The following is a 13,486-nucleotide window of genomic DNA, read 5'->3' as shown; positions in this document are numbered from 1 at the left end:
ATCACTGAACTGCGCAAGCCTTCTCACCACGTCAAGGCAGCAATCCATGAGAGAGCGTGGTGCAAATACTATAGACTTTATTTGACATCCTATAATTTGGTCACTCACAATATGTACCTAGAAGTAGAGTCTTGACAAGACAGTGACCATCTTCTAGTCACTCTGGAGCTTAACATCTGCGACTTATCAGAATGTATCTCTGAACAATTCAATGTTGACCTAGAATCTGTTCCGAGCTGCAGAAGGTTAATCTGGTCTGAGAAAGTGGACCATCAATGCCAAAAATACTTTAGCTCAGACAAAGTATCTCAACTCTGAAACACTGTGATCTCAGCAAATGCCACAGACACAATGATTTCATTATACCAGTGCCTTATTCTTGGCTGGTGCAAACCCTCCTAAGGAAACCTCATGACCACAAAATCCAACCACTAAAGAAAAGCAAATCAAAGATCTGGTTTGATACAAATTGCCATGCAGCAAAAAACAATCTAGTGGTCAAATTACAGCAGTGCAAGCTAAGTAATATATCCAAAACTCCCCTAGAGCTCAAAATCCTAAAGCAGCACCCAAAAAACCTTCCAGCAGAGAAAAAATGAAGCGCACAAAGAGACTCCTACACCTGGATGGCCCAAGCTTCTAAATCAAATAACCCTGCAATCTTTTGGCACTTAATCAGGGTTAAGTTTCATACAGAGTCCCGAAGAAGAGAGACAGTTTGGTGTTGTGGTTAAGTGCATGGACTCTTATCTGGGAGAACCGGGTTTGATTCCCCACTCCTCCACTTGCACCTGCTGGAATGGCCTTGGGTTAGCCATAGCTCTGGCAGAGGTTGTCCTTGAAAGGGCAGCTGCTGTGAGAGCCGTCTCAGCCCCACCCACCTCACAGGGTGTCTATTGTGGAGGGAGAAGATATAGGAGATTGTAAGTCGCCCTGACTCTCTGATTCAGAGAGAAGGGCAGGGTATAAATCTGCACTTCTTCTTCTTCTTCTTCTTCTTCTTCTTCTTCTTCTTCTTCTTCTTCTTCTTCTTCTTCTTCTTCTTCTTCTTCTTCTTCTTTCTCTCCCCAGCTTTGGAAATCTCACTTCCAGTGCTCTGTTTGTCTGAAACAGAGGGCGTTTTCGCACTGACCTTAATCGGCAGCGACGTCCCTCTTCACCGCGCAGGATCTGCGCGGATTTCGCACCAATCGCTGCGGAGCACCCGGAAGAGCCGCAAAGTCCCGCGGCTTTTGCGGCGCAAATGGAAACCGCCAAAACCCAGTTTCCATTTGCGCCGCAAAAGCCATGGGACTTTGCGGCTCTTCCGGGTGCTCCGCAGCAATTGGTGCGAAATCCGCACAGATCCTGCGCGGTGAAGAGGAACGTCGCTGCCGATTAAGGTCAGTGCGAAAACGCCCAGAGTCACACGCTTCTCTAGAGCCTCCTAGCATGGCCACCAGTAATGGTTAATTATACTCAAGATACTTACGTTGGAAACTCCTTGACTGAATCAAGAAAACATACTGGTGGACAAGCAAACAGGTTTCAGAGCTGGCTGTTCCACCATAGACCAGTGTCTGATTTTGCACCATCTCCAGCGATCCCCCCCCCCCCACCGAGAACCATAATCTAAAGAGCACTTTTTGTATCACAAATGGCCAGCTTGTCCAGCATCATGTGTGTAAAAGAGTGAGGGTACTGTATCTACATGAAAGACCTGTGTAGAGATGTGATTTCATAGAAGGCCATGTAAAGGGAAAGGACAAAGAGAGAGAGAGGAGGGTCAGAGGGCAGTTCTCAGGTTAAGACAGGTATCCCACTTAAGCAGATAACACACTTAGGCTGTGATCACACACACTAAATAATGCACTTTCAATCCACTTTTAGTGCACTTTCCAATTGGATTTTACTGTGTGAACTTGCAAAATCCAGTTTGAAAGTGCCTTGAAAGCGGATTGAAAGTGCATTATTTAGTCTGTGAGACCACAGCCTTAGAGTGATATAGTGTTCCCATGCCCAACAAATTCATTATCTAATTCCACCTTAAGGTCTCTTAGCAGGTGTGGCTCAGGAATTTATGAAGACAATGGTCTATTATGCATAGGTTTATTCCTTCACTTTCACTGTGCATGTCTGTTGGATTTTCTTTTTCATTCTGCACTGTTTTTCCTCCCTTCAGCACTCTATTTTTTTGGTTGCTGTTTTCCTGGGTTTTCTGAGAGTGTTTTTGTGCTGAGTTTTCCCTTGCTTCACTTCCAAGCCAAAAGTAATTCAAAAGCATACAGATTCCATTGGATTTCCCCCCTGCCCTTTCCCTGCCCCCTCAGCCACTACATCACCCACACAGAGGTCTGTCCACCCACTCCACACCTTCCATCATCCTTCCCTCTTCATCGGTGTGCAAGGTTAATTTCCCCCTCATTGTTTTAATTTTTTTACAAGCTGCATGAGACTAGCATCAGTCTTATGCTGATTGTAAAAGATAATATTAAACAATGGGGTAAGGTTTTAAAGGAGTTGAGTGGCAAACAGACACTTACAAATTGAAATCCCAGGAATACTTACTCGGGAGTTAGCCCCACAGAACTCAGTGGGATTTACTTTAGAGTTGGCATGCCTAGGATCAGGTTCTTCTTCTTTATTAAATCATCTTTTTCTACAGGGGCCAGGCCATGAAATCAACAGAATGTGGAGTTGCAAATGAATATTTGTAGGCTAAAATCCCAGGGATACTTACTTGAGAGTAAGCCCCACAAAACTCAATGTGACTTACTTTTGAGTAGGTATGCTTAGGATCTGGTTACAGTAATTTCCATCCTAAAGTGAATAATTTATTTAGGATTTGCAGCACAGTTTGCTTAAACAGGTAAATAGAAAAACTCTTATGCAGGGGGTGGGGGGGAGTTGCAAGCTGCAACCATCAGCCAATATGTGACTCTTCATTGCCTCGTGTGTGTGTGTGTGTGGGGGCACTTAAGAAATCAGCAGAATGCAGAGTTGCAAACTAATACTTGCAGGCTGAAATACCAGGGATACAGAACTCAATGGGACTTAATTTTGAGTAGGCATGCCTAGGATTGGGTTTCATTGATTTCTGTCCTAAAGTGAAGCATTTATGTAGAATTTGCTTGCACAGTGCTAACTTGATTGAGATGACCTCCATGCCCTTGCTTACCTTTCTCCTACTGAAACATTCTATTTCTAAAAATGTTTACCCACCAAGAAAATGTTTTCCCCTTCAATGCTTTAGTGAGCAGAGGTGTTTTTTTTTTTTTTGGGGGGGGGGTGCATTTCAGCAGTCTCTGGAAGCCTAACATTAAAATGGCAGCTGAGCCTCATGGACCTTCTGCAAACCATCAAAGTTAAGTATTGTGTGCACACACATATTTGCCAATGATCACAGCTTGCAATGCCAGTGTCAGTGGGGTCTACCATGCATTCTATACACTCATCATGTTTCCTCATATTATGAGATCATGTGACTCCCATTTTTTCACAGTGGATGACAACACAGCAGAGAATCCCCTAGTGCTTGGTAAAATGGAAAATGGGGCTTTGCTTATCAGTCTCAGGAAAAGTTTGGTCAATTTCAATAGTGGGTTTTCCCTTTTGCTTGAGACCCTTTCTGTTTCCTTTCATTCAACAAACAAATGCAAAAATGCTTGCATAATACCTGAACCACAAAGATTTAAATGGAAGGTGCTTGTTGGATGCTACTGCACAGCTGTGACAGGGCAATTGCATAATTTAGAAAAAAAAAAACTTTGGACACCCTCCCCCCCCCAAATCACAAGTGATGTTCCACTCTGATTTAGAAAAAGTATGTTTTTAAAATTGTACCTGCAAAATGGATACACCGGAGGAAAAAGAATGGTGCATAAGGCGGGAACAGAATACAGAATCTAGTTTAAAGGCTTACTGTTTGGAAAATCTGCAGTATGCTGTGCATACATAACGGCCAATGACAGCCATTGGCCTGTTATATCTTAAACTCCACATGGTGGTGCCTGGCAGTAGGGGAAATGTTTGTCATGAATTGAAGTTCATAGTTATGGAAGCTCAGAACTAATTGAGGTTGTCTGTTTTTTGGAAGCTGAAGGATCCAGATGGATTCCTGACAACTCTCAGGGCATTTCCTGCTGGCACGATTGGTCCTCCTATCAAATCGATCTTTTGCAATTTGCAGGTAAATCAGGCAAGTTAGCACAATCACTCTCAAGCTGTCTCATCTTTCAGAGCCCATTCCACTCTTTAACAAATTAGGATAATTAAGCAAACTGGGAGGTGGCTAGAGCAAAATGGAGGGAAGTGAATATGACCAAACACAGATTAGAGCACATCTTTGTGCTGACACTGTAGTGGCAATAACAGCCTAGTGTACTGGTTTGCCACCATTAAAAACTGCCCAGCTGAGCTTTCCAGGTGATGAGGGGTCTTCTCTAGCTTGTTTCTAATTATGTAAATTCACCAAGGATTCACAGATAAAACCACATATTTACCATGATGTACATATTTAGGCAGTCATATAACCAGAGCTTAACCTAGACAAGGTTGATTAGATGATGTTCAGTATTTTAGTATGTATGGCTGAAGGATGCAGACAAGCTGCTTGGCAATGCAACTACCCACTTGCTTAGTCCTTCCTCATCTTGGCTTTTCCACCTAACTAGAACTGTATAGCTGGATCCAGCAAGAACTTAATGCTTCTTGGAAGCAGTGGATAGTGAAAGATGCAGTTGTGAGATTATTTCTGAAGGTCCCTGGACCTGACCAGTTTAACAAACTGTTGGTAGCAGATCTTTGAGGGCAAGGTGCTAGAACATGCAGTAGCTGTGTAACACTAGTCTTTCTTAGATCAGATAGTTCATTATTTATTTATTTATATATTTTTGTTAATTAGTATTCCACCCTTTCCCATGAGTGGGCTCAGGGCAGATAACAACAAAAGTTAAAACAATTAAAAACTACAAGCTAAAACCATAAAATACAATAAAACAAATAGCATATATGTCACAGGCGGTGGTTTCCATTGGGTGCATTCTATATATCAGTACAGCAGTAGACCCAGAAATGGAATAATAGATTAAGATAAGATACTATAGCATCATGACAGGCAAGGGAGGCCAAGCAGATGGAAATAAGGACGTCCGCTGCCTCAACCAAAGGTCCGGCGGAATAGCTCCATCTTGCAGGCCCTACGAAATGGCATCAAATCAGGTAGGGCCCAGATTCCACAGGGAGCTGATTCCAGTAGGCTGAGGCCAAGGCTGAAAGGCCCTGGCCCTGGTTGAAGCAAGTCAAACATCCTTCAAACCAGGGACAGTCAGAAGATGCTACGAAGTGGAATGCAGGGATCTCAGGGGGACATATAGGGACAGGCGGTCCCACAGGTATGTTAATCCCAGGCCGTGTAAGGCTTTAAATATTAAGTCCAAATCCTTGAAGCACTGGCCAGATGCTTGCCTATAAAGGCAATGCAGTTACCAGCTGTGCTGCTGCATTTTGCACCAGCTGGAGATTCTGGGTCAGCCTCAAGGGCAAGTCTGCATAGAGTAGTCCAACCAGGAAGTGACCCTTGTATGGATTGGTGGGAGGACAGGTATGGTGCTAGTTGTTTAATCTGCTGAAGATAGTAGAAGGCAGATCGAGCAACTGCTGTGATCTGGGCCTCCATGCAAAGTGAGGCATCCAGTATCATTCCCAGGCTCTTCACCTTCTGGGCCAGCACAAGAGGTGCATCATCCAGGGTTGGGAGCTGGATGCCCGACTCTAACACCCCACGGCTCAAGTATAGGACCTCCGTCTTAGCTGGATTAAGCTACAGATGACTTAACTGCAGCCATTGAGTCACAGCTTCTAAGGCCCTGGTCAGATGATCTGGGGTGGAGTTTGAATGGCTGTCCATCAACAGATAGAGCTGGGTGCCATCTGCCTACTGGTGACAACCCAGTCCATAACCTCAAGCAACTGGGCAAGGGGGTGCATATAGGTGTTAAACATTGTGGAAGAGAGAATGGCTCCCTGAGGCACACCACATTCAAGAGGGTGTCACAAGGAAGTCTGCTCGTCAAGCGCCACCCTTTGTCCCCGACCACAGAGAAAGGAAGAGAACCACTGTAAGGCAACCCCCTGAACTCCAATGTTGTCAAGGCAGTGGGTCATTAGGTCCTAATCAACCATGTCAAACACTGCTGATAGTTCTAAGAGCAACAGCAGCACTGACCCGCTTTGATCCATATGCCTTCTGAGGTCATCAATGAGAGCGACCAGAACAGTCTCCATTCCATGACCAGGGTGGAAGTCAGACTGGAATAGGTCAAGGACAGATGTATCCTCCAGGAAAGCTTGGAACTGCTTGGCCACCACTTCCTCAATTACCTTACCTAGAAATGGGAAGTTTGAAACTGGGTGGTAATTGGCTGGGACCATCGGGTCCAAAGATGGCTTTTTAAAAAGCAGACAAACCACTGCCTCCTTGAGCCATGCTGGGAACGTCCCTGATGACAGGGACAGATTGACAATATCAGCCATAGGGCCCAGGATACCATCACCACCTGCTTTTACAAGCCATGATGGGCATGGATCTAAAGGGCAAGTGGTAGACTTCACTGCAGCCAAGATCCTGTCCGCATTTTCCACAGAAAGTTGGTTGAAGTGGTCCAAAGTAGGTCCAGAAGATGAACAACGGGTTTCCAGTTCCTGTAGTGTGTCAATTGTGGCTGGAAGATCTTGGTGGAGAGTCAAGACTTTATTTGAGCCCTGAGCCCATTAAGGGAGGGTGGGATATAAATTTGATTAAATAAAAATAAATAAATATCTGTGAAATAAGTCGCAAAGGCCTCACAGCCAATATCCAATTCCCTAACCTTTTGGTTGTCAGTTGGCAATGTGGTTAATGATCGAATCATTCTGAACAATTGGGCTGGCCATGGTTTCACAGATACACTGGAGGCTGCATAAAAATCTTTCTTAGCAGACTCCACTGCCTTCTCATAGACCTTCATAAGTGTTCTATAAGAAGTTCTTGACTCTTCGTCATAGGAACACCACCACACTCGCTCTAGGCATCTAAGTTGCTGCTTCATCCTTCATACCATGGGGCTGCTTTGGCACGGCAACAAAGAGGGCACTGGGGGGTGATGTTATTAATGGCCATAGAGGACTGGGAGTGCCTCTACTAGCTCATCTAATGACCCTTCAGGGGGCATTGGATCCTGTAGAGCTTCCCAATTTCAATGATTTTTTGGTCTGGTTTTGAATTCCCTCAGTCTTTTTGATGGATGATCTTTGCCTTGATGGAGACAGGACCAATGACACCTGTTGGTGCTTCTCCTTGATAGCATTTGATGCAATTTCTTATGGTATTATCTCAACTGAGGCATTGTGCTCTAGCAGTATTACTACTACTGGTATTAGATCATAGTGGGAGACAGTTGATAGCCCTTGGCCTTGGAGGCTGAAAACTGCTAATATTGTGGTGGATTGGGCCCATAAAGATTCTTTTGGTTGCTAAATTGCCCAGTGGGGGAGACCCTTATACTTACCTGGAATACTTAATCCTGTTCTGAGTCTGGAACTACATATTATGTTTGCTTCCATGATACTTTATAAGATGCTTCTCCCCCCCCCTCCAAATGCAGCTGTTGTGGTTACTTTTGAAAGGAAGATTGACAGAAGTAAGGCTCTAACTCTCTCCTTCTCTTCCTGATGAAAACATAACCATGAGGACTTTGTTGAGAAAACTTTCAGGGGCCTATACATTTTCCCCTGCGGGATAAGATGGCTTGGGGTTGGCTTTTACAGGAGAAAAAAAATTAGATGTCTTTTCTTTTCCACACTGTTCTCCCCTTTGAAAAAGAAGTCCCACTCTCTGCTTCTGGAAAAAAACCCCAGCAAAAAATAAAATCAACAACCAAAAAACAAAAAAACAACAACACCGAAAACTAACAGTTATGCCATCAGTATTTCAAGGCATGAACTTTGGATGATGGGACAAGATTCTTAAGGTGTGTAAATGGTTTTCCAGCTCTTTGGCTAGTTTCGTCTGAGTCACTGTCGCACTGTTAAAATGTCTTCTTTGTAATATAATGAACCCAAGGGCTGGGATGCCCAGTTCTGGTTATTGTCAAGTCTCTGAAAACTTGCAGATAACTTGATTTATATTTCTTGTTTATTATTAGAATAAACTGCATAGAAAGAAGCTGTTGGTGGTAGCATGCAGAGGTGGCCTAACTTAGCATAATATAATACTTCAGAAACAAATTATGTAGGATCATTGCAAATAATTAAGCAGTGTCATTCTTGATTATCTTGATAATGAAGAGAAGAGCTAAGTGTTACTTATTACACCTCCAGGGCCTGGCAATATTGCCTTATGTTTAAGTCCTAATTGATTTTTGATTGTCCTACCAGAAGAAAGCATCTCATTTTCTTAAAGCACATTCTTCTAGCTGTTTGTTATTGTGATTCTGATTCCAATGAGAGCTGTTCTTTACTGGATCACAGTAAAAAAGAAATATGGGAGTGAAAATAATGCAAGTTCTTGTCCTTAGTTCAAGCATAAATGAGTAAGCTGTAATACATGGTAAATCACTATCCTGTAGAAAAATAGTTATACCAAGAACATGATTATGGCTTGTTTTTTCCACCTTCCATATGCTGATGACCAAAATACACATTTACTTGGGCGATCTGTGATTCAGTCTCCCTTTATTTTACCTTTCAAGCCTGCTTGATGAGCAGGCTTTTTTTTGACTGTCAGCCACCCTGAGTCCACTTGCAGAGAGGGCAGATATAAGACTGAATAAATAAATAAATAAATTTATCAGAGCATCAATGCTAGTTCAAGAGGTGTTTCCCTCACCTGCTGTGGAAACCTCGATTTTCCCCTGCAAGGCTAACAGCAGTTTGCAGGTGTGTGAGTTAGTTGGGAAATCAATCACATTTATCATGTGGAATACCTTGTATTGTGCTGAGGTAATCTGCATGGGCCTTAGAAAGCATTACTAACAACAAAGTGAGCGGAGATGATGGTATCCCAGTTGAGCTATTCAAAGTCCTAAAAGATGATGCTGTTAAAGTTATGCACACATTAGGTCAACAAATTTGGAAAACGCAACAATGGCCACAAGATTAGAAAAGGTCAGTTTATATTCCAATCCCAAAGAAGGGTAATGCCAAGGAATGTTCAAACTGGGGGCATGGCGTCGGTGCACATGGTGGCAGATATGTAAAGTTTGGTTCCCTTCCCGACCGTCCCATTTCCCTCAAAGCGGCACTGATCTACATCAACTAATTGCCCCGTGGTATGGGCAAATTGAATGGTCAACACCTCTTGAAAAATACTTTAAATCGCGATCTTTGCCAGTGAAAGTCGCTCTGGCACCTCAATTGAATCATAAAATGGTGACTGGATCCAGTAACCCTTCTCCTTAGGCAGACATTCTGACAGAAAGAGTCTTTCACAACACTATCTCTGCTATTAAAAATGAGCTTGCAAATACTTTTAGCACTGCCTTAAAATCTGTGACTGATAAATTGGAATCAATGCAGCTCACTCTCAAAGATGTGGCTGACACAGCCAATTCTGCTTTAAACACTGGACTGGCCAATCAAGATAATGGTAGACAGTTACAGGCCTTTGAAAAATGGGCCACAGATAAGATCTTATTCTTGGACAATAAATCTTGTGACTGGAATATCAAACTTTGCGGCTTTGTTGATCATGAGGAGGGCAACACAGACCTATCTGCTTTTTGGCTGCATGGCTCGCATCTGTGCACCAACTTGAAGAGGGCATAGCCCCTCATATTAGCTGAGCCTACTGTCTGGGTCCCCCACATGCAGTTAAGACAAGGGGTGCCCGTGACATCATAATTGAAGTGACGGATTCCCGCGTAAAGAAAAAAAAATATAACCCTGGCTCTGCTTTACAAAGAAAAAAAGATTTGGGTTTTTCCTGATCTCTCAGCAGAAGTGCTGTACACAAGACATACCTTAAAGCCGGTCGCCCAAAAATTAACTGCTGCAAATATTAAATACCGATGATCTCCTGTGGGCAAACTTCTGGTTCGACATCAAAGGAAAAATTGGACTATTGAAGACTTGGATGCTGGATCCCATCTGCTGCAATCTCTGCACATTGAAATGCCTATAGACCTGGACCGAAAATTGCAAAAATGCAAGCTAACATTCAATTCTCCGACAAAAGGCACCAATCAATCAATTCGTCCTCTGGACTGTACTCCGGGTACTCACCAACAAGAAGCTGAAATGTGATTACCCCCCAAATTGGAATGAAGAGTCGGACACAATGCATTGGTATAAATAATGGGCCACTTTATTAACCATCATAATAAAATGCCAAGGGCACCCAAACTGCGGCCTGGTCAGGGCTAGGGGTCTCAACAGACCGCTCCCCTGCCATTCATGGGCAAGAGACCCAGCCCCCAATCAGAGCTGTGTGACACAGCTCCCACCAGGCCGGCCCAGCAGGGAGGTACGCCCCAGAGGTCCCAACCACCAGACACACGTCTCAATGGAAGGCACCCTCAGTGGAAGGCATAGTACTCTGAACCCAGTAAAACCTGCCAAACTAAAGTGACCAACCTATTTAACAGTGCCTCCCAATAGCCAAATCCACAACCCACTGTTTTGCTATGTAGGGAAAGCAAAAAACACACCCCAGCAACTGCCAATCAGTTGGGGAGCAAAAAATTCCTACCCGGCCCCCCAAACATGAGATGATCAGCAATCACATAACAAACAGGGTGGGCGGGAGGGCCGATCGTTCTCCAGGACTGAAGCAGGGAGCAGAGGTCTGGCTGTTCCAACGGCCTGGCCCACCCCCTCAAATACACACCCAAACGGGCTGTAGATCCTCCCTTCCCTCCCAGAGAAGCAAAGCTTGCTAATGCAGCCTAGCAGCGTTGCTGCAGGCTGCAAGCATCAAATTGCCCCCCAAGTCGAAATGAAGAGTCGAATACAATGCATCAGTATAAATAATGGGCCACTTTATTAACCATCATAATAAAATGGCAAGGGCACCCAAACTGCAGCCTGGTCAGGGCTAGGGGTCTCAACAGACCGCTCCCCTGCCATTCACAGCCGAAAGACCCAGCCCCCAGCCGAAGCTGTGTGACACAGCTCCCACCAGGCCAGCCCAGCAGGGAGGCACGCTCCAGAGGGCCCAACCACCAGACACACATCTCAATGGAAGGCACCCTCTAGTCGAGCCTCCAGGACAGTCTGCATTCTCCCCACCCCGGGTCATCAAACTCCAAAGTTGATCATGCCAGACCCCTAATTCTCCAAAAGGGGAATGCTTCATGGTCCTCCCCTAGCCGCATAGTACCCTAAACCCAGTAAAACCTGACACTACTAAGGCCAAGTCTCTATTTAGGGCTTAGCACCCACCGGGATGCCCAAGGCTACCCACAGCCCTTGCTGGAGATCCCTCAAGAAAAGCATATTACCCTTTTCTGAGAGATGTACCCCATCCCCTCTGTAGAGGTCTGGAAATTCCGTAGAAATATCCGGATGGGGCAGATAGCATCCCAACCCCCTTCCAATGCCTTCCTAATTTCCTTATTAGCTTTGTAGTGTGCCCTCTCAATAGCTGAAGGATCTCAAGCACTGTGCCAAACAAGGCGGAGAATCATGGCTGACCAAATTATAGTGGTTCCAGGCCATCGCTCCCTAATGTACTGAAAATCCTCACGGGCCTGCCAGACCTTGCTTTTTACTAGCCCTAACACCTTGCTTTTTACTAGCCCGAGATCACTCCCTCCCAGGTGAATAATTAAAACCTGAGGAGGAAGGCCCATACTCCCTTGGAATAACAAAGGCAGCAGGCCCAGCCACTGAAGGCCCCGGCGCCCCTGCCACTCAATACAAACATATTGGCTGAGTCCCAGCTGAGAGCCAACCGAAATTCTCCACACCTGATGTGCGGCCCAAAACATATGGCTGTGGCCACAGATGAGAACTCGTCTCCTCCGGCCAGGAACAACAGCATCTAAAAAGAAAAAACAGTCAAACAAGAAACAGAAACCAGTAACATTTCAACCAAACAAGCAAAGCTAGGGACTGAGCAAAGGTTGAACATAAGATTTGTAGGCCGATGAGCACCAACGGCCCAGGCGCTGAATGGAGGAGGAAGGATACCCAAGGGCAGCAGCTGTTGAAGCTGCCACAATTCTAAAGGAGAGGGTCCCAAACTACATCCCGGACAACCCCAGCTCACCTAAAGCCTGTGACTTCACAGCCCAAAACTGATGCTTCGTCAGCGGGCTACCATTATTGTGACAGAACTAAAACCCTTCCTTGGACCCCAGAACTGCCAGATAAGCAGCCAAAGAAGCAACTGGGCACAGCTCAAGCTCTGAGCAGTTGCCAAGCTCAAACACGGTACCTTTTTGACACTGATCCGTCTTAGAGTGACGGACAGTAATCACTTCCTTACCCTCAGATAACCTCAAATCCCGTAGCAACAGAGCATTACCAGAAACATCATTTCTGGACTGTGCCACTAGCTCACTGACTCTAAGGGCCCTGAAAAAAGCTACCAAAGACACAGCATGAAACAAAAATGCCTCAAATTATGAAGCACACACCGTGCCTCAAACCCCCTTCAGAAATAGGTTTCTGAGTGTCCAACCTAGGTCCGGCCTCTCTGGCCCACCCCTCCAGCATTTTCCAGAGACAAAAATCAGCTGTTTCTTCCTTATAGCCCAGCGCTTTACTAGCAAAAGCCAATGCAGACAGGCGCCCCCAATGGATCGCATGGCCAGTCCCTTACCTCGAAGTGAAACACAGTAGTGGAGCAACTGCTCCACCGGGAGGGGCCAAATGATGTGATACCTTACCTCAGCCCTAAAGTCCTCAAACTGCCTCACAGCCCATTTGTAAGACTTCCTGGTGCTAGACGCAATGGCTAGGCCTATCGCTCTGCAGGCCTCGGCTCTCCAATCAGCCATAGCTCCTGGGGCATTGGCACCGCCTCTCGATCGGCATCGGGGGCCAGCTGACGAAACCTCTCTATCTGTTTACGAGAGAGAGCGTCAGCCACCCCGTTACTCACCCCAGGGACATGCTTGGCTAAAAACAATATGTTAAGCCGCAGACAACACAGAATGAAGGCCCTCACCAACCTCATAACCCGCCGGGATTTGGATGAAAGGGAATTAATGACATGGAGTACCGCCATATTATCGCACCAAAAATGAACAGTGCGATTGGCCATATCCTTCCCCCACAGCCAAACTGTGACTAGAATGGGAAAGAACTCGAGAAACGTAAGATCTCGGTTCACTCCTACCTGCCTCCAGGAGTCTGGCCAGCTATCAGTGCACCAATGTCCGCAGAAATAGAATTCAAAACCCAAAGACCCAGCAGCATCAGACATGACCTGGAGCTCAGCTTCAAGCCTCATGTCCTCTCTCCCAAAAGAGACCCCATTAAAGGACTCCAAGAATTCTTGCCAAACCCTCAAATCTTCCCTCAT

Source organism: Heteronotia binoei, chromosome 4 (genome assembly GCF_032191835.1).
Source record: "Heteronotia binoei isolate CCM8104 ecotype False Entrance Well chromosome 4, APGP_CSIRO_Hbin_v1, whole genome shotgun sequence".
In the NCBI taxonomy this organism is placed as follows: Eukaryota; Metazoa; Chordata; class Lepidosauria; order Squamata; family Gekkonidae; genus Heteronotia; species Heteronotia binoei.
Note: the sequence above shows the minus strand (reverse complement) of the source record.